This window comes from Sus scrofa, chromosome X (assembly GCF_054392235.1).
Source record: "Sus scrofa isolate SSC_HxYL_T2T_F1_AM1 chromosome X, Sscrofa_HxYL_maternal_Yorkshire_Landrace_v2.0, whole genome shotgun sequence".
NCBI lineage: Eukaryota > Metazoa > Chordata > Mammalia > Artiodactyla > Suidae > Sus > Sus scrofa.
In genome coordinates, this window is record NC_139401.1 from 39,408,817 (window position 1) to 39,429,573 (window position 20,757).

Below are 20,757 nucleotides of genomic sequence, written 5' to 3' on the forward strand. Positions count from 1 at the left end.
CAAAATGGAAAGCAGCACCACCAGACCATCCCGACTCCAGGCAAACACTACCGAACGCTGCCCTCCCTAGGGCTCCCCCCTGCCCACCAGGCACTTATCCAGTTAGCGGCCAAGAAGGCTGGGATGGCCTTTGGGGAGCTTCTGGCTCAGCACGCAGAGCGGGCATCAGAGATCCTAGCCAGGGTGCCCCCGGGGGCCAGGGTCCTCTGAAGGCGGGGGACCTCTTGGGGGAAGGGGTCTCCCTCACCGCATAGCTGGGTCTCCGTGGAGGACGTGCGAGAACGTGCTGCCACAGCCTCCCAGCTCTCACCCTCATCCACGGCGTATCTCTGGGCAGGTGGCCGAACCTCTTCAACCTTGGTCCCCTCATCTGTAAATATTTGGCACCGCATTTTCCAGAGGATTAAACTGCACTATGGACTTGAGTTCTGCCTGGCAATCGCTGTGCAGGCCCCGTCTAACTCCATTAAACGGCTTCTGACTCCTCTGAACACACTGTAACAAACAAACCGAGAACAGCGGCAGAGTTTCTTTGTGGCACTGGGAAGGCTGAGGCAGGAGCACAGTGGGGGCCAGGGAGGGGTGACCTTCAGCCAAGTGTGTGGCTTTCATGGAAGCCCAAAGCTCACCACCTGGGAGCCCTTCCTGGGGCTGTTCCAGACACAGGCTGAGTCCGGCACAGGCACTTCCCTACTGGTGTCAAGGAAGGGAGGAGTGAAGAAGTTCCTATTTTAGGACGGGGGTGGGGTGGGGGGGGGAAGTGTCCAGGTGTGCAGGGCATGGGGGCAGATCCTCCTGAGATGCTTTTCCCGGTGTTGTGTGTGTGGGGGGGAACGGACGGACACGACAGACTCCAAGGCTGCCCCCCAGGTTCGGGGTGGGGCTGAAAGAGGTCAGCTAGCTGGGTCCTCCAGTCCAGCATGGGTGCTGAAGCGCGCGGGGCTGGGCGGGGTGTGTGTGTGTGTGTGTGTGTGTGTGTGTGTGTGTGACCCAGGCTGCCCAGGCGCTATTGCTTGGCACACTTCTCCAAGTCTTGGCCATCGCTTCCCCGGGTGTCCCCACCCACGCCCCAAGTTTTGCATTAGTAACAGACAGAGCTGCGGAGCAGGAGTGGAAGGGAGGGTGTGAGAGCAGAGGAAATTCGCGCCGCTGGCCCTGACCTTTCGAGCAACCAGAACCTTCCCAGCCTCCTCCCAGGGCGCCGGGATAGAGCAAGCGAGCCACTCTGGTCGGTTTGGTCGGTTGGTCGGGAGTGAACTTGGCCGGAGGCGGTTGAGTGGGGGAGGGGGCCTCAGACCTGAGCGAGATCGGTTGGCAACAAAGGGATTTCTCTGCCACCACACACACCCGTGCGTCTACCGGCTCTTCCGCGAGGTCCCTGCGTGGGCCGCCCCGCCCCCGCGCGCGCGCGCACGCAGCCCCGCCCCCGCCGCGCGCCCCCGCCACACCTTCCAGGAACTCCAGCTCGCCATCCTCGACCCCGGTTCACCCCTCCCGCGACTCCTCTGGGCTCCCTCTTCCCGGGCGCTCGCCACTGTATCTGACAAAAAGCAACTTTGGGTGGGCGCCGGGAGAACCCAGGACGTGGGGCCAGAGCCCACCAGGGGAATGAGCAGACCCTAGACACCCCTCCCCGCCACCGTCCTGGGCTCCCTTCAGCCCAGCTGGGGTGTTGCTCTCTCCGTGGACGTCTCCCCAGCCACAGATGTAAGCCAAGTGTAGCCAACTGTAAAAGGGGGCTGGAGGCTGGGGGCTTGGGGAGGGGGAGGCACGAGCAAGGATGGACCGGGAGAGCTGCTGCCAAGAGAGGGCGGCCCGCCTGGTACCCCCCCCACCTTCCCACAGGCAGAGCCACGCCTCCCCCCAGGTCAGGGACCAACCTCAGACACTTCCCCTTCTCCCCTGTCGCCATGCCTCGGCTTTTTGTTCCTTTCACTTTCTTTCACGCTTGTGCCACACACAACCACGTGTGTATGCAAGAGGGGGGGCCCCATTTGGAAGCTGGTGTCCCTCAACAGGAGGCACCCCAGGATAGGAAACCTAGGCTGAATGCAATTCATCACCCCACTCTTCGTCTCTTCCCTGCCCTCCCCCGCTTGGGCCTGGTCCCTGCAGGGCTGGGTTCCCACTTGCAGTCTACACAACCTGGGGGCAAAACCAGAATAAACGATCCATATACCACAAACTCTAGAGGGAGGTGTCACTGCGCTGCAGTCTCCACCAGGGCTTTGTAGGAATAAAGAGCACTTGCTGCACGCCCCCCTCCCCCCGCCCCCCACAAGGAACAAGCTATACCATAAGGCTATTAACAGCAACCATCAGTACACACAGGAAGCACAAAGGAAGTTTTTACAAATGAGAGATGCCTAAAACACAGGGTCCTGCAATCTGCTGATTGTGTGCTGCCTGGGAGTCCTGGGAAGGTTGGGGATGAGGGTCAGGGGAGGACAGGGGCTCCCACTTTCTTTACAAGGAACAATAGGAACCCCATGTCTGCTACTCAGCCTTGGAACTGGGAACACCCCAAACAAAGCTGTGAGAAAACTGCGGTAGACATGGGGGCCCGTGAATTTTTGTAGCTGTTCAGAGCTTAATTACTCCTCCTTGATCCGTGGGACTAGACACGACACCGCCAAGGTTAAAATGCCCCGAACAGCGCCGAGCAGATGTGAGCGAGCTGGCAGACGCGCAAATGAGGCCTGCCTCGGAGCACGATAACAAGTGACTAATACATTGCATATCGTTGAAAGAAAATTATTTTTCTCTAATTTGCATTTGCTTGGGAAAAAAAAAAAAAAGCCAACCAGAGTCCCTCCTCACAAGCACAAGTCTAATCCTGGAAATACAGCCCGGCTGCTTTAAGAGAGCTGGAAGGAGGGAAAGACTGCCAGTGTTTTGGCGTTGCAGGCTTGTTTATCTTTCCGCCTTTCCTCCAAGGCGAAACTCGTTTTGCAAGCAACATTCCTACAGAAAATGGCACACGTCATAAAAAGAGACCAATTTATAGAACTGGCACCGAAGTTCATGTATCATTCCAGAAGCATCTCCCAGCTCCCCACTAGGGAACCCAACTAGATGCAGAAGTCCACATTAAAACTCAGAATGGGTAGACCTGGGCAGTTGGGGTGGGAGTGGGGGGGATGGACTCGAATTTGCAGACATCCTGCAGGCTGTACACCCAGGAGCCAAAGTCACATTGAAGGGCAGGATACAGAATGAAGTCAACTCTAAATGATCCTCCAAAGCCCCAGGGTCGGGGCTGGAGGGCTTCAACCTTGAGATGGGGGGGGGGGGGTTGCAGCCAGCTTGCCCCAGGACAGACCAGGGGCTGGCCCATCTCCCTGGCCATCCTGAGCCCGCCTGCTTGGGCCCGCCAGCCATGCATCTCCGGGACCTGCCTAGCAAGGGCTTGCAGCCACCCACCAACTGTTCTCCCTCCCACCCTGGCGCCTCCCCGCAGTGCCTGGCAGAGGACCAGGAACTCAGAGAAGGCCTGTGGCTGTGGGCATCTAGTTGGATTAAGTCACAGAGTGGGTGGCGCTGCGGGCAGACCTCAAGACAGCACCGTTGGTCCTGCAGCTGAAGGTAAGTGAGGCTAGGGCGGGAAGGCAAAGGGAGGTGGGTATGGAAAGCCAGCCCGCGCCCCTCCCCCGCTTCGGGTCCGAACCTACGCCGTCGGGTTTCCAATCCAGGAAGCAGGGCCGCGCGCACAGAACACAGCGGTCGCCTGGCTCTCGAACTTGTCTGAATAACAGGGCCGTTTCAGAGGAAGAACAACGGCCTTCAGAGGCTCTGCAATTTCCAGAAAGCCTTCAGTTAATAATACATTCTTTCCAACGAGCTTGCTTTAGGGCTGAAAGTTATTTGCCCAAATCTTAACAACCCGATCACAAGCCACGGAGGACCCAGGTCCGGAGCTCCCGGCCAAACTCCTCCAGACAGTTGACACTCATGACCCTGTGGGCCTCCGCCTGCCACCTCTGCCTCAGAGTTCCCTAAACCACAACACACCAGCCAGCACCCGCGTCCAGCTGATGCCGGGAGCCATAAAGATGTGTGTCGCGGGGTGGGGGTGCTGCCGAGAGCTGGCGGCCTCGCGGTCGAGGACGCCCCGGCCAGAAAGTGGCGGCCACCTCGGCAGCTCTCCGCGGGCCTGCATAGTGCGCGCTTTGTGTGAGCGCCGAGGAGGCACAGCGCTGCTCGTGCACCAACAGCTGTCACATTATTTGCACTCGCTGTAAACAGCCTTCACATTCCCCCCTTACCACATAGTTAAAGCCAGACTAACAATCCACAGTTAGAGATCAAACCAACAACAGCAGCATTGTGTCTGCCTTCGCTGCCTTCGCACCAAGCCCGGCAGCTGGCAGGTTTCTCCGGAACAAGGGACCCCCCCCTCCTCCCCCCACCCCTCCAGGCTCCAGCCAAGGCTGGCCAAGGCAGCAGTGCGTGTGTCGCTGCTGATTGTTAAAGCAAGAGAACACAGCCATTTCGCGCAGAGGCTTCAGGGCGCTTCGGCAGCTCTCTCCCAGAGTTTCCCCCTCCCCTGGCCGGGTGGGAGCCCCGGGGCCGGCAGCCCCCCTCCCCCATTTCCTCGGCCGGGAAGGCAGGTTGTCCAGGAGCCTCGGGGGGCGCGCGGGGGGGGGGGTTTGCTCTGCCTGGCAAAGCCTGGGCCGGCCTGCCCTGGGCTTCCTCCCAGCCCGCTCTGCCAGGTCCCAGGGGCCAGGCAGCTCGTCACTTTCGGCGGCCCCACGCCTCCCGGGTTTCGGAAAATTGTCCGACTCCCAGAATCCTTACTGGTCGCCCCACTGATCAAAATGTCTCCTTTATGATTTTTGGTTAAGTCGAACATTTCCATAATCGTCATTATTAGCGCAAATTACACGCCTAATCGGTCCTTAAATAGATTTTAATTAAATAATCATACAAGGCTCATTTTATGACTTAAGAAAGGCATTACTTTTCGTTATAAACTTTCCACCAGGCTATAGAATAACGCCAGCAGACAAATACTTATTCTTTGAAGAGCACCAAGAACGGATGGGCAGAGCATCGTGAGAGCGGACCCTGCTTCACACCTTCTGGAATCGAAGCGGAGCCTAGACAGGCCACCTCGGCACAACTTGCTCCTGGGAAGGGAGAGGGGCCTTCTTCCTCCAAGGCCCGGCTCTCGTCTTTTCTTGGGGGCCAGGAGAAAGAAACCCCGAATGCTCCTTTTCCTTGCCCGTCTGAAGAGACCTCGCCAGAGACCACTCCTCATCGCCCCCATCTGTTTTCCACCCCTCGGTCGGCCGAGAGCCCTGGTGGAAAGCAGGCAGGCTGTGCTCGTTAAACGCTGTGTAAAATGCTGTTAATAAAATAATAAATACAAAGGATGGAGGCTGCTGGTTCCATGGGTGTTTTGACTGGAAATGCCTTGGCACTTGTCATGTGTTTATGGGAGGGCAGACAACTCTAGGATTTACATAGTTTGGACATTTCTGTACTTCATTTATTCTTTCCTAAATGACGTAGGCCTAGAGCTATTTCAAGTTTGCATTTGTACAGAACTGTTAAATGCCTAAGAGTTTCTCCAATTAAACCAAGTTTTAAATCAGACCCATGGCTGGAACGCACTCTCTGACTCCTCTCACTCCACCCAGCCCTCACTCGGGCCTCTGGGGCTGGAGAAAACAAACAGACCCTTACCGACAATCCCCCGGCTGTGCTCGCCCCACCTTCACCCCCCCACACACACTCCAGGGGCACCTAGGGCAAAGGTTAAGGTGTCTTCAGATTACAGGCAGGGCCCTGGCTACACACACTGGAAATCACTGCAGTTGGGCACATCCTGGCCAGAGTCTAACCTCTAAAATAGTGAGCTAAGACGGGGGGAAACTGCTGGCCTGGTAAAACCCACTGTTCACAAAACAATGTCAGCAAAGGCTGGAAGGCATTCTTTAGAGAGGGACCAGGGATTCATGCCTACTGAAGCTCTTTCAGCACAAAGGCTTTTAGGGGAAGAAGGGAAAAGGGGGGGGGTGGAGGAGAGAAAGGGAGGGCTCCTGTTTCAGAGCCGGCATCCCCAGAGAGTCAAGAACCAAGTGTAGCTTCAATCAAACGCTGACTTCCCCTCTGGGAGTCGAATAGGAAACCTGATCACAGTAGCTTACTACCGGCCTGGATCCATACAGGTCTGGTTTTCTTCTCATGCTAGTAATTTTTTTAAATACGTATCGATATAAAAGAAGCAATCCCTGGCAGACTTTATTGAAAACCACACTGAGACCTCATAACATCCGGACTTAATCCCTATCAAACAAACCACAGCACCTCTGGCCTCTGCAGCAGGCCAGACCCTCTCACCTCTTCCCACCAGGTCTCTCCCCTCCAGCCGCTGCTGTTTCCTCCCCCGAAAGAGCGAGGAGAGGACTTGCCAAAGAGCACCTAGAAACGGGTTCTGGAATCAATTCCTAACCATATAAATGATCCCACTTAGGGGGAGGAAAAAAAAAAAGATCCAAGCCTTTTCATATGGAATCCTTTAAAACCCAGAAGGCAAAGAACTGTAACAAAGGGAAAGAGGAACCCACGGAGGCAGACCCCAGGAGTATCCTCAGGAATCCCCTTGGAGGGGAACTTAACCTGCACGTCGGTCCCCAGACACGAGCCTAAGCAGGTCTGGGGGCGGGGGTCCTCAGAGGGTCTCCGGGGCAGCAGGGAAAGGAGGAGCAACCGAGAGGAACCTGACCAGTCATTCAAAGCAATTACGAATCCTCGGGGCCTACTATGTGCCAAGTATTCTTCTTTGATCCTAAAGGTGGGTAATTATTCCCAGTCTTACAAATGAAGAAACTTACTGAGGCTCAGAGGCCATAAATAACTTGCCCCCAAGGTCACACAGCTAGTAAAAAAAAAAAAAAAAAAAAAGGGCCATGGTCAAACTCAGTCCTGGAGTTTCGGAGAGGAGCCAATTATTGGTCAGATTGTGCCATTCGGAATCCCCGAGAAGTTCGGGAGGCTTCCTTAGCTCTTGTAGTCACGTGCAGGGTAAAAGGAGAGCGGTTAACGCCTTTGGAGCTCGTCCACAAGGAGCCTGGAACCCAGTCAGTTTCTCCTGGACCCAGGAACTCTTGGTCCACACAAAGTCTTTCAAGATTTCCGACACCCTACACATCTCCCTGCACCGAAACACCCTGGTGTGAGGCCAGGGATCCCAATGAGGCTCTACTTTCCCTTCCTCCAGGAGCCCAGATTGGGCCAGGGTAGGTGGGTGCTGCTCTTAGGTCTCTGCAAAAAGTGCTGATTCCTGAAACCAGAACTAGGCTTGCCACCCCAGTTTTGCCACATACAGCAATAAATAAAATTACCTAGAGAGTGCAAAAGCCCTTTGGAAAGAGCACCTACGCCTTATCTTTCCTAAGACTCCGAACGAAAAACCCAGAGACCAAAGTGGGCTGGGGGAGGAAATAGAGATGGAAGCGGCTTGCAAGACGCCGGACCCTCCTGGACCCTCAGGGGTCCGGCGGAAAAGCCAAGTCTCAAGACAAGTTGGGGGCTGGGAGAGCTCTCCTTTCCCTCCTCCCCTTCTCTCAGGCAGCGCTCAAAACCTTCTCCCAGCCCCATCCCCAATTTCCTGGTCTGCCCCAGGCTTTCAGATGCTCCGGGAACTACCCACACCCCGAAGTCACAGGCTCCACACCCAGGGCCATCTCCAATTCGGCTGGCTGGGAAGGGGAACGGGCAGGAGCCCGGGACACTCAGCCGCCCAAGCGGGCTTCCCAGCCTCAGGCGGGTGGCTCCTCCAAAGGCCGAGGCTCCGGATGTGTGAAATGGCTCCGGGAGCGCCTGGGGCGGGCAAGGGCCTGGGCTGCAGAAGGGATCCGGGCGATGGCGGCGCCGGGTCCTCACCCGGCCAGCCAGCCGAACACGCCCCGGCGGCCCGGCCGCCCCTGGCTCCCAGCCAGTGGCTTTCTCTCTTTTTTAAACTTTCCGGCCTTGGCGATCACCGCCGATCCGGGCAAGGTTTCCAGCCCCCGCCTTCCCTCCCCACCGCAAGCTCCGTGCAGGCCCTTCCAACCTCTGGGGAGGCGCCCTCCGTCCTCCTCCTCCCACCCCGGCCGCCTGCCACCGGGCACTGAGAGTCCGTGGCCCCGACACCCCCCCCCCCCGCGCGCGCGCGCGCACACACACACACACACACACACACACACACAGAGACACAGGCCACCTGGAGCGAGCCGCTTCCCGAACTGATCGCCGTCCGGCCGAGTCTGGGGCTGCTGCTCCTCCGGGGAGGAACTCCCGCAGCCCCCAACTGTCCAGGCCTGCCCGTCGGGCGCACGCAGAAACACCCCCCCTACTCACGCTCTCTCCGAAGACTTGCCGTGGGGGGCGGGGGGGAGAGGGGTTAAGGTCTATTTTATTTTTTTTCTTAAAACTTAACCCTTCAGTTGCAAGAGGTTTTGGTGTCCTTGACACTATTGCGAGCGATCGGGTAGAACAATAGAAATGGGGGGGTGCCGGAAATGGTGCAGGAAGACCCCTATAACCCTATAAACCTCTCCTCCCTCTTGCAGTTACTATTAGCATTAAAAGACCCCGGTGCCTTCAATGCAATAGTGCCACTTTATAACTTTGTCCCGCTGGGTCCCCATACCCTAAACAGCCCCCCCATTTTGAAATCACCAAGGCAAAGATCGCTCCCAAACGTGTGACCTCCCAAAGCTCTCACCTGCTCAGCCTCTGGCACCCCGACCTGACTCACCCCCATCCCCCCCCAGTAGTTCCTCTGGTTTGCACCTAGACAATAAATTTAGTTTAATTTAGCTTCCGGTCTTTAATTTTAGCAGGTCTCCTTTTTGCATGCAAATCAATATGGCAATTACCATCTAAAAGCTCGCCCAGCCCCGGGTCAATGTAAATTGATCATTGTCCGCCTTCCACAAAATAACACCGGGAGTCTGTGGTGCATAATGAGATTATACTGGAAACTGTCTTTTAGATCACAAATTATATTTTATGCTGTCAGGATCTTCTCCTAGCGGACTTCCCTGCTAGTCTAATCACGGGCGCCGAGCCCCTGGGTGCTGACGGGCTGGGGTTGGCCTGTCCCTGGGTGCCGAGGGGGATGGTTGGTCTGGAGGACATGGCTCTATGAAATAATCCAAAGAGCAGACCCCCACCCCCTTCCCATCTGCGAGACCCTGGATTGAGGGCAGGTGTGGATGAGCCTGCACTGGGAAAGGGGCCTTCTACAGAGACGTTGCGGAAAAGCATCGCTCACTGAGTCCCATCCAACAAACACGGCTATCCCTTCCGGAAAAACGCATTGGGGGCAACCAGCGAAAGCCGTCGGGCTGTGCTGGAGGTTGGTGGATGTCCCCAGCCCAAGTGCTGGGGGCGAAGGCGGCTTGGCCATCGAAGGGGTGGCCTGAGGAGGCCATCCACGCCTGCCCCGGCTGCCTCTCCACCCGGCCGCTGCCACCTAGGCCCCGGCAGCGCAGCCAGCCTTGCAAACAGACGGAATCCCGCCGGCCGTACACTCTGGTGAAGCAGCCGGGGTCAGCCGAGGCTTCCCCTCCCCAGACTGGCTGGGCCCGTGAACGGTGTGAGCAGGCGAGGAGGCCTCCGAGCCAGGAGCAGGAGAAGGTCCTTTCTCGCCGACAGCACAGCTCTCCCGCCCCTCGGCGGCCCCCGGGGCACGGGTGTGACCCCGGAGCCTAACAAAGGGCCTACAGAGCTCCTTTCGGCCTCGGGCTGGCGGGGGAGGGGTGGGGCCGGCGGGGAGCGGAGAAGGCTCGGGCCCCGGTGGACCCGCCGCACAGGGCCTGGTCGGCCGGGTCCAGTGCCCTCGAGGAAACCACCGAGGTGATGTTGTCAGGGCCTCCCGGGCGCTCCCAAGGACCATCCTGGGGTTCAAGCGGCTCGGCAGCCGACCAGCCTCCTGCCCAGCCCCGCGGCCCGGCCCTGCCCCGCCCGACCCTGCGAGGGCTCCACCCGAGTGCGGTCTTCCCAATAAAAGCTGGAATTCCCGGCTGGGCTCAGACAAAGAGGGACCGCGGCAAATCAACGCCGCGGGCAAACCAAACCCTAGTCCCGTTTACGTGCGCGTCTGGGGTCACAGAGGCGCCTGCTAATCCACCTAACTGCAGGCCGTCCCCGCATGGTCTCCTCCAAGCAAAAAAGAACAGAAAGCGAGCACACCTCCCCCTGATTCCGCCCAGAGGCCGAACTTCGCACTTCTTTCCGTCTTTATCAGTTTACTAGGCCCTGTGCCACCTTAGCAAACAGGACGGAGAGGGCGCAGCAGCGTCCTTTCCTCCCGATCCAGGGTGGAAAGCTCCTCTTTTTCCTCCACCATCCATCCTCCCAAGGTCAAGAACTCCAAATCTCTAAGCAATCCTCCTACCTACTGAAGATATACCCTCTTCGCCCCTCGAGGCAGGAAGAAACTAACCAGAAGTGATCTTAGGAACTGAGGGCCAACCACCCTCAGCTAGGTGTCTTTGTCCTCAGTTTCCCTCTAGCCAAAGACAGACGCGTCCCCTGTGAGTGAGTGTGCGAACGTGGTGGCGTGGCCCACGCTTGCGTGCCCCCGTCTTCTCACTAGGCAGGAGAGTCTCCGTCAGGCATTGAGGAGTTTTTGTCATTCAGCCTGTGTATCTAAGCATGGACGCATACATATGAATGCTTTTTGTGTTTCCAAGTGACCCTCTTCACACCTTTAAATGGGCTTTTGTCTCTGGAGCGAACTTACAGAAATTCTGCCCCAGTTTCTAGCTCACCAAAAGTCTGGGATTTTCTCCTACAATCTCGCTCTAGGTCTCAGTATTTGCATTATCCATGTTTACATTCCTCTCGGCCAGTTCTTTATCTCTTCTGTATCTCTTGTTCCATGTGGGCATCAGAGCCCGTGTCTTGATTTGTCTCAGCACATGTCATTCAGGCGCACATCTTAATCTGTGCATTCCTGTCTAACACACACACACCTCCCTACGACTTGCATTCTTGCTTTGCCTATGTGGCTCATTCCCAGGCCAGCCCTATATGGGTTTGCAGTTTAAATGTAACTAGAGGCTCCCCTACGACTACAAACCCTAAAAGGGAGAGAAAGGGGAAGGAGAGAGCAGTGTGAGTAATCGTTTATTTATATATAGGGTAACCTACCCACCAATTCCAACCTCTGGAAAGAACTAAACCAGCGTCTGAGAGCTGTATGAAATTTGTAGACCGATTCAAATGTTGACCCCGTCCACGTATGGGTCTACGCACGCTGGGTCTTGTACGCATCACTGTCCAGCTCCTGTTTGGAGGCTATCTCCCTGCACACATCTGATTCAAACTCTCCACAAGTTCATGGTTAAAGGTGTGTCTGTCTACACAGACAACTTCGCTCTCTCCCGATGCAAACCTGGACACACTGGCCTGCCTTTTCAGGCTTGGGTCTTTCCTCTGCAGCAGTCTCAGTCAGAGGCCCCAGTCGACTAAAGCTCTGAGCAGACCTTCCCATACCCGACAGCTGGGGATACTGAGGTCTTCCTCTGCATCTCCCAAACTCCGTCTTAGGTCAGGGTGCCCACTGTGTGTTCACACCTCCCCCACGGAGAAGTACCAGATCAAATTAGATCATTTAGCAGCTGCATTAGGTTAGTCGAAGAATCGAGCCCATTGCACCAGGATGCGAGCGTGCATACACTGAGCAGAGAAAGGAAAACCCTGGGAGGCCCAGACTCCCGCCCCCTCCACCCTGGGGGCTACTTTGCCTCCAGGAATTTCTAGTAGGCGCCCCACCCCCACCGCACGCCTTACACTCTCCCCTTCGCCTTTAAAGGGTTAAGAGAAACCCTCGCAGCCTTCCCTCCACCCAGGTCGCTGGGCCCGCAGGCTGGCTCGCCCACTCGCGGCTCACGGGAGTCTGCCGCCGCCTCCGCGGCCCGCCCCCCCCTCCCGTCCTTCAGCCGGGAGGGAGCCTGCATGCCTGTCTAGACCGATCTATCACAGGCACACCAACAACACCCGCGAGAGCGCCGAGACCCTGCCCAGGTCCCCCTGCCCGCACGGTTCCCGGCGGACCGAACCCTGGAGCGTGACCGCGCCTGCGGGGTGGGGGCGGGAGCCTGCCGGCGCGGGCCGCCCCGAGCGCTCCGCGGGTCCGCCCCGGCCCCGGCCCCCAGCGCTCCCGCCAGCCCGGCTGCCGGGGCACAGTCACAGCTCTGCGCGCTGGGCAGTCCTATTTTTATCTTGTCTAATCCCAAACTGGGCGGGGAGCACAGGCGTCGTGCTTAGAGAACAAGAGATAGGCGAGGGAGGCGGGGAGGAGCAGCCAGGCAGCGACGCGAGCGGGAGCGAGTTAAAGACACAGTCGAGGCGACCGAGAGCAGGAAGAAAGAGCGGGCTGCGCGGGCCTCGAGACGCCGCACGCAACGCGCCGCCCGGCGAAGTTACACTCGCATCCCCGCCGCCCCCCGCCGCCGGTCCCTCCCCACTTCCCAGCGGCGCTCTCCGCAGCCCGGGCCGCCGGGCCCCGGCCAGTGCGGGAGGCAGAGGCCCGGCCGGCCCTGCAAAGGGCTGGAGAGAATCGCTAATGAGCTGTGCGGCCCATTGATCCGGAGAGCACTTCCTAATTAACTCTCAGTCACCTACTGGTGACAGCGCCTCAGAGGACAGCGCTGGGGCCGTCCGAGCCCCAGCCTCGACCTGCCCGCCGAGAGCCTGGCGCCCTAACTCCGCGCGCTCCCTTCTACCCCAGGCAATCCCGGTGAGTGGCAGCGTAAACCCGCACACTTAAGGCCAGCCTCGGATTAAACCTGGACGGCATATTAATCAGCGCCGCCTCCTCCCCTTCCTGCACGCGGTGAAATCATGCCCAAAATAAACACGAAAACCAACACGGCAAAGCCAGACCAGATAACAAATCGGGGGTGGAGTGGGAAGGGTCGAGAAGCAAACGTATTCTCCAAGTCTCCACGTACAGAAGTCTCGGAGGCCGACAATTAAAATGCCTTCCACACAAGCAATTCTGTTGGCAAAACCGAATCCACCACCTCGTAAGGATTGATTTCGGCCCGAGGTGTCCGTTTCCAGTGCCACAGGAAGTGTCAGATGGCTAGAAATACCCGTCTGTCTACGTTTACCACCCACCAGCTTCTGGGGTGGGCCATTTCCTCCTTGTTTTTATTCCCAGGCCATTTTAAGGATTTTTCTCCAAGAGGCTACCCCTAGGACCAAATGCCACTACCCCTCCTCTGGCCTTCTCTCAAAAAAAGAAGAAAAAAAAAAAACCTGTTAAAAACTGAGTTGTCTAGTCTAGACACAGGAGGCTAGTTTCTTTTTAAGGTTTGTTTTTAAATACACATAACCCTCCCCCCTCCTTCGCTCTTCCATTCTCCCAACCCCCACCCTTCAGACGCCGGCAGCGCGCGCCCTCGCGCGCGGGCACTCACAGCCTCTAGCTGGAGATCGCGGACTTTCTGGAAAAGATTCATTAACAGCAAATTAAGCCTCGCCCGGCCTCGGCCTACACGCGGCCAGACTCAGCCGTCTCAGGGACCCGGGGACGTGCCCACCCGAGAGTGCAGACGGCGGAAAGCCCGCCGGGACCACGCGTGCCTCTAGCCGCCCTACTCCGCACCCGGCGCCCCAGGGTTTGCTTGGTAAACAGCAGGCGCACGTCGCCGCCGCCCCGAGCCCCCGAGTTGGCGGAGGCTCTGCAGCGCAGCCGCCCGCCTGCTCCCGGAGCGGGCTCCGCGGCGCGGCGGCGCCTCGCCCGAGGATCGCGCCCGGGTGCGCAAGTTCCTCTTCGCCCTCAGCCTCTGTGCCGCACGCCCTGAGTGGGACCAACTTCCTCCGGCCGCAGACTCTCACACGCCCTACAGGGCTCCCCACCCGACTCTCCGCTGCCCAGAAGAGGACCCAGGTCTCGCCCCCCCCCCCCGCGGCGCCCTCGCCCTCCCTTCCCGCCGCCGCCTCCGCACTTGCACGATCTACCCCCACCCCTGGAGGCTCACAACTTAAAACCAACCCGGCGACATCGTGGGGCGGGGGTCGCAGGTTAAAATTTTAAAAGAACATTTACAAAACAAAGCGTCTGACCTGGCGGGCGAGCGGACGGGCCGAGTCGGAACCCCTCGTTCCGCTTGATTTCCTAGTAGTTTTTTTTTTTTTTTTTTAATCCACGTGATTCGCGCTTTGGGGCAAGCCAAAAAAAAAAAAAAAAAAAAAAAAACCGGGACTCCCCTCCCGAGTTGCGCGGCGGCGGCGGCGGCGGCGGCGGCAGGTCGAGCTCCGCTCGGCCCGGGGCGCCCGCCACACACACCCTCGCGCACGCACACGCCGTCGTTCCACTAGCAGGAACAAGCGGCCCCCGGAGAGGCGAGACGAGGCGGCGGCGGCTGGGGGTTTTTACAGTTCTTTCCCGAGTCGAAAAAGAAAGCAGACGGGAACCCGCCGCCCTCCCCTTCCTGCTCGCGAGCTAACGCCGAGCCGAGCTTCCCAGCTTCCAGCCCAGCTCCCCCCCCACCCCGCCCTCCCGCGCCCTACTCCCGGCGCTCAGCGACGACCGCGCTCCCGCGCACACAGGCACATACACTGGCTGCAAACTTCCACTCCGCGAACTCCTCGCTCTCTTACCAGCCCCCCGGGAGGCAGCAGGCCCCCCGCCGCGCCCCTCCCTCCCCGGAGCCCACGCGGGGCCGCTTAGGTTGGCTGCATTTTTAATAACTTATAACTAGGAAATAAAAACGAAAGCGAGCAAAGCAGCCAAAGGGAAGCGCGAGGCGCAGCTTCGCAGGGTAGCGAGAGTCCAAGGAGCCACCGCCGCGGGCGGGGGCCCCGAGGGAGGGGGCCGACTGCAGCCCCGCTGCCCGCACGCCCGACAGCCCGCGCAACCTCCCCGGGGAAAGGTGTTCCGGGCACTGACCTGAAATCCCCTGCCGGGGAGTACGCAGGGAGCCTGCGATCTGGCGCTTTGAAGTTTCTCCCCGGAGCAGAGTCGAGACGACGAGGAGGAGCGAGGGGCGGTTGGGTGTTTAGGGAGGGGTTGCGGGGTTGGAGGAAAGTGGGGTGACGACGTAGGCGACAGAAGGAGCCGGGCTGGGGAAGCGCGGCGAGCAGCAAAGTTTGCCGTCTCCGGCTGCCCGCAGCCCGCTCGCGGCGCCGCGCTCGCTCGCCTCCCTCGCCGTCTGCTGCCAGCCGGCTGCCCTCGGGGTCGGCCCCGCCGAGGGGTGGGCTCTGGGCCGGGTGGGGGCGGGGCGGGGCGGGCTCAAAGCCTCCGGGCAGGTGGCGACAGCCCCGCGCGATCCTCCGGGCTCCGGCGGCTGGGCCGGGCTCGGCCGGGCTCAGCAGCTCCCGCGCCGCCGCTGCTGCCGCCCGCGCTCGGGCAGGAGCCCCAGCGCCATGTTGACGGATCGCCGCGAGCGCCCGCTCGGGCTGAGTGTGTGAGGGTGAGTGAGTGTGTGTGTGTGTGTGTGTGTGTGAGAGAGAGAGAGAGAGAGCGAGAGAGAGAGAGTGTGTTGGCCAAGTCGTCCCTGCGCGGCGACAGCGCGGCTTGGGCTCCCCGCCCGGCGGCTCGCGGGCTCCCCCTCCGCCGCCGCCTGCCTCGCTCCCGCTCTCGGTCGCAGTCTGGGCTTCGGCGCGTCTCCCCCGCAGCCGCCGAGCTCGGCCCGCGTTCAGCGAGGAGCGAAGCTCTGCCTCACCTTGCCGCTGGGAGCCCAGGCTCCGTCTGCCGCCGCACGCCGCGATCCCAACGCGTCCCCCCTCCGCGGTTCCCTCCTCTTCCTCCTCCCCCTCCCTCCGCCCTCCCGCCCGCCCTCCCTTCCTCCCTCCCTCCCAGCAGCCGCCTCCCCTCCCCCCGCAGGCGCAGCGCTCGGGCGACAGCCGCCCGCCCGCCGCCGCCTCCAGCTCTCGCAAGTTTGAGCTCCCCCAGCCTCCGCTCGCCCTCCGCTGCGGCGCCTCGGCGGTGGGGTTTCGGAGGGGTGATTCCCAGGAAAGGTTTACCCTAGTTTCCCCAGCTGTCAACGATTCCCGGCGCGTTTCGCCTCTCTGGGTCGGAACCCTGGACCACTTGGGTGGCGCCCCCCTCGCCCCTTGCCCTCCCCTCCCCCGCTCGGACCGAGTTGGCTGCGCACACCCCGCCCGGGCGCGCGTCCTGGACGAGCCAGAGACCGACTCGGGCGGTGGCGGCGGCGCGGGCGGCCCCCTGATCCCGAGCCGAGGGGATGGGGGCGGCTCTCCCAGCCGCGCGCCGAGACTCCCCTCGCTACCCAGAAGGCCAGTGGAGGACCGCAATTACCATAAAGCGCCTCGCACTCCGCTCAGCCAAAGCTGTCAAACCCCAGCGGCAGCCGCCGCTGCCTCCTCTCGCCGCCAGCGCTGCGCTCTCCCAGTCGCGCGTCCCCTCCGAGACCGAGCAGAGCCTGGCGAGTGCGCGTCGGTGCCCATCCTCACACCGGGCCGCCCCTTCCTCCTGGAGGAGCGCTTTCTCATGTCGGTGTCAGGAGCTACCTGAAAACACTATCCTGGGCAACGGTGGCCGTTGCGCCCGAACTCCGCGCCCGAGTTCCCCGGACATTTCAATTGTGTGGGAATTGTTTGGAGAGGCGGGGGATGGAGGCGGCAGCCCGTGGGGCATCAGGAGGCGGCGGTGGGGGCGGCAAGGGAGCGGAGATCCGCCAGAATTTTTCCCTGTTCTCGGGCATTTCACAGTATGCATCTCAGATGGAGGGTCTGTCCTGGCCCCTCACCCCTGCCTCGGGAGATTATCTCCCGCGTTTTATTTTCCTTGGCAGGGAGCAACTTTTGGCTTACACCGTTCGCCCCATAAATTTCCACTCGGTAACGTCGTGCTGATCTGTGCTCGGCGGCGGCGTACAGCCTGCGCCCGCAGCAGTTCAATTCAATTGACACGTATTGAGCTTCTCCAGCGCACCCGGCGCGGCGCTGGGCGCGGGGGTAGGGTGGGGGCAGGCCGGGGGGAGGGGGAAGCGGAGAGGCGAGGTTCCGGCCTCCCCGGAGCGCAAAGCCTCTGGGGCGAGCCGAGAAGACCCCGTTCTTCTGGCGGACGGGAAGAGGTGGGAGTGGGGGAGGGGTGTTGCGGCCTAACCGCACCCAGACCGCGGGGCCCGGACAACACGGCAAAAGGTGACCCCACTCGGTTGCTGGATAGGGTCTTTTTATGCTGAGGGGGGCGCGGTGGGGGGAGTCTCTTTCTGCCTAAGGACAAGATGGTGCAGGCTCGATGAGAACATCAATCCGAAATGGAGGTGGCTTGTAAATCCACACGGAAAGTTTTAAAATATCCTGGAGTGTCTCCATGCCAAAAATAATCAAAAGCATCTCAAGTTGATTACCAAGTCAAGGTCAAGGCCAAAATCGGCTCTAGCTAGCAGATTCCTTTAAAAAATTAGACTTAATGCTGACTGCGGGACTGGTGCTGGGTGCGATTTTATTTATTCTGTTTTAGTTCTCAGTACATAGTTATAAAAACAGCCCTTTTCAAAGCAGAAGTGAAACATCTCTACCGTTTGAAACCCGAAACTTCGGGCAGAATTAAATCTTCATGCTCCAGAGCTGCTTATAACAACTGATGCAAAAGACAGGCGGGCAAGTGCCCCTGCGAGCAGTCCCCAGCCCTGCTGGGCCTCTATGGCTTCCAGGACCCGCGCCTGCCTAATGGAATGTACGCCTTTTTCTTCCCAGTCTTCCTGGAGGTGGATGTCTCTGAAAGCTAACCCACACATTTTTTTAATCTCCGGTAACAAGCAGAAAGACACCTGGACTATTATGCTGTAAAGCTATTTTTTATAAAGACATTTTAGGGCCAGACATTAAAAGTTATTAGACTGAACGCATGCGAGTTACAGACACAGCTGGAGAAAAGGCCTCTGGTTGTGTGTTGTAGCAACATTCTTTTTGAAGCGACTCCTTTTATTCAAAACAAGTCTAAAATAACCGGGAAGGTTGAAGTTGGGTATTTGTGGAGACACTCTCTGAACGCAGTTCCAAGCGAGGAGGCTGCTGTGCCACTGTGGGCCGCGCGGGAGAGCTGGCCTGGGCGAGTGCGGAGCTGTGCCAGGCTCTTCCGGCTCAGTTAGGCCGCCGCAGAGACCCTGGCCCCATGCCCAGCCACCTTCTCTCCCCTTCCCAGGCCTCCCCAACTCTTCCCCCCCACCCCCCCAGGCACGGGCTTTTGCCGGAGTTAAGAGTTGCATGTAACCATCCAGAACTTTCGGAAAATCCAGGAACCAAGTGAAAACACGGAGCCTGCTGCCTCTCCGGGTCCTGTGGCCTCCCGGGGCTGCTGACAAAGGGGCCTGTTTGTCTAACTTTAAAAGTCCTAGAGTTAAAATGAATTGGGGAGGAGGGCGGTGCTGTAAATTCGAAGGGGCCTACAGGAGGGCTGACTGTGGGAGAAATTTGATGCTGGAGACAAACAGACCAGTAAATTCGCCTTTGACGTAATTTGCAGCATTCACACACACACACACACACACACACACACACACACACACACACCCCCTTTCAAGGAGTCTTGCCTCTTTGGTATCCTGGTGCAGGGCTGGGGGGATTAAAGGGTTTCTCTTCCATCTCCGAGGGATATATTTTCCAACTCTGTGGGATTTAAAAAATATCTTATTAAGGGAGTCCTAAGAGGCCCGAATGTGTGCTGGGAAGAGGGGAGGGGCGGTTCATGACTCCCTGGGAATTAAAATGGGAATTTTTCCCCGAGGTGTTCTAAGGCGGAGGAGATGTAGGGAGTTTACACCTATTGGTCCAGTTAGTTGGAATTGTTCCAGGGAGAAGTAGGAAGCCCTCGAATGGCAGTTCCACCTTGTGTCCCTACTCAGGAAGGGGCTCCGGAAGCTGGGGACACCTCAGAGCCTGCAGCACGTGCAGGCCTTCTCCTGCGCCCTCCTCCCTTGCCCTTCTGTGCGTCCCCCAGGAGCTGACCTGGGGGTCGGGCCGCTACACTCCACACTCAGCAAGGGGAGGATTTCAATGCAAGCAGAGGTGGAGGCGGCAGAGAGAGCCTGCATGCGAGGGCAAGGACGGGGAGGCCGCCCAGACGGCAGGACAGAAAGGCAGGCGAGGTGCTTCGGAAAGGCTGAGCTGCAGGCTCACCCCTCTCCCACCTTCCTCTTGTCCCCTGGCTCAGGTCTCCCAGTTGTAACCTGGGGCTCCCTGGCTCTCTTCTGCAAAGGATTCTATCCAGCCTCTGCAACGGAATCAGCAGGTTGGCGCTTCTTCGGGGAGCAGGCCTGGAGGCCGGTCACCCTTTTCTGGTGGGGTTGACATTGTAGGCCTGTCAGGTCCCCTTCCACACCCTCAACCACTGCCCAGGCCTAGGGGAAAGGCCATGCATTCCCTGGTGAGGGTCTTACCTGGTATTTGGGAGACCCGGGACCCCAACATGATGTGCGGGGTTCGACTGTGACATATGTGCGGAACTAAATCATAAAGCTCCGTAGCCACCACCCCCTCCCCCCGGCGCCCCCATGGTGCTCTTCAGAGGCTGTTCTCACAGCTCTGATGCCAGTTACTGGAATAGGTGGGATTTGGGTGATTAGAGAGAATGTATTTTTACTTTACATTGTGTGAGCTAGCCTGTTGATGCTGGGGGTTTTTTGTTTTTGTGTTTTTTAGGGTGTTTGTTTTTTAGGGCCACACCCATGGCATATGGAGGTTCCCAGGCTAGGGGTCGAATCAGAACCGTAGCTGCAGGCCTACACCACAGCCCCAGCAAAGCAGGATCTGAGCCGAGTCTGTGACCTACACCACAGCTCATGGCAACACTGGATCCTTCACCCACTGAGCAAGGCCGGGAATCGAACCCGCAACCTCGTGGTTCCTAGTCGGATTCATTTCTGCTGCACCACAACGGGAACTCCTGATGCTGCTAACTGTTTTTAAAAACACACCAATACTCACACTAACAGTCTTCCCTGGTCACTTTGGAAAAGAACTCTAGGCTTACCCAGTGGCACTCAGGGATCCACCGGCCCATCCCCCAAGCACAAGGCATCCTTGTCCCAGGGATTTCAGTTGTCTGGAAACATCTAAAGGTAGCTGTTTTCCCTGGCGGGAGACTGCTAGACTTAGGGGTCGCCGGGTTGAAGATGGCTGCTCTTTCTGCCTCGTCTTTGAAGGGTCATTGAGCCTTGGTGGGAGGAGGGTCCAGAAGGCAGGCCTAACGTGGTAGTGGTAACAACCTCTCAGAATTTCTGGTCTGGGCTCCATCTGATCTCAAGCTCTGATCAGGCACTGTGGCTGACACAGAGGGGTGTCAGCTGAATGAGCATAAATACTGGCGGCTTGGGGACTCTTCCCTCTTGAGCCCCAACCTGGCTCCAATTTAAGAGCCCTCAAAGCCCCGGCGGCTGGGCTGGATGCTCCCGCAAATAAACTCGGACCACGTCCTGCTTATTTAGCCAGGCTGGCTGCAGCTCGCATTTTACCAGGCCGTGGGCAGTGAGTGGGTCCTGTGGGGAGCGGGATGGAGAACACCAAGGCCCGGCCGGCCCCAGGCATTTTGTATCCAGCTCCCCTTCCGGGCGGCCGGGCGGCTGCGGGACCCCTGCAGACACACACCCTTCGGGACTGGAGGGATCTGGAAGGCTCCGCCAGCTCCTTGCTGGTGGGGGGGGGGGGGGAAGCAAGAAGGGAGTATGGCCCAGCAGATGCAAACGCGACGCTGATCTGTCCCTAAAAATCTCTGAGGCCCCCACGAAGTCGGGCGCGGAGACGAGTGGTGCTGGGCGGTTGCCTCGGCAAGGTCAGCCA

The 20,757-nt window shown here is 58.9% G+C and overlaps 1 protein-coding gene across 10 annotated transcripts in view; it reads right to left on the minus strand.

Annotated features, from left to right (window-relative positions):
• Positions 1-20,757, minus strand: part of BCOR (BCL6 corepressor) — a 123,342-nt gene that overhangs the window by 30,339 nt on the left and 72,246 nt on the right. For 4 of the 10 annotated variants that reach the window (XM_003360266.5, XM_005673559.4, XM_003360265.5 and 1 more), the window contains exon 1: positions 14,900-15,134. The exons of 3 other annotated variants lie outside the window; for them this stretch is intronic. The gene's annotated coding sequence lies outside the window, so the exon portion shown is untranslated. Of the gene's footprint in view, positions 1-310; positions 423-14,073; positions 14,253-14,899; positions 15,135-15,674; positions 15,703-20,757 lie in introns of those variants that run through there. 3 more of the 10 variants (XM_013986055.2, XM_013986056.3, XM_021079594.2) reach the window with 3 other exon arrangements.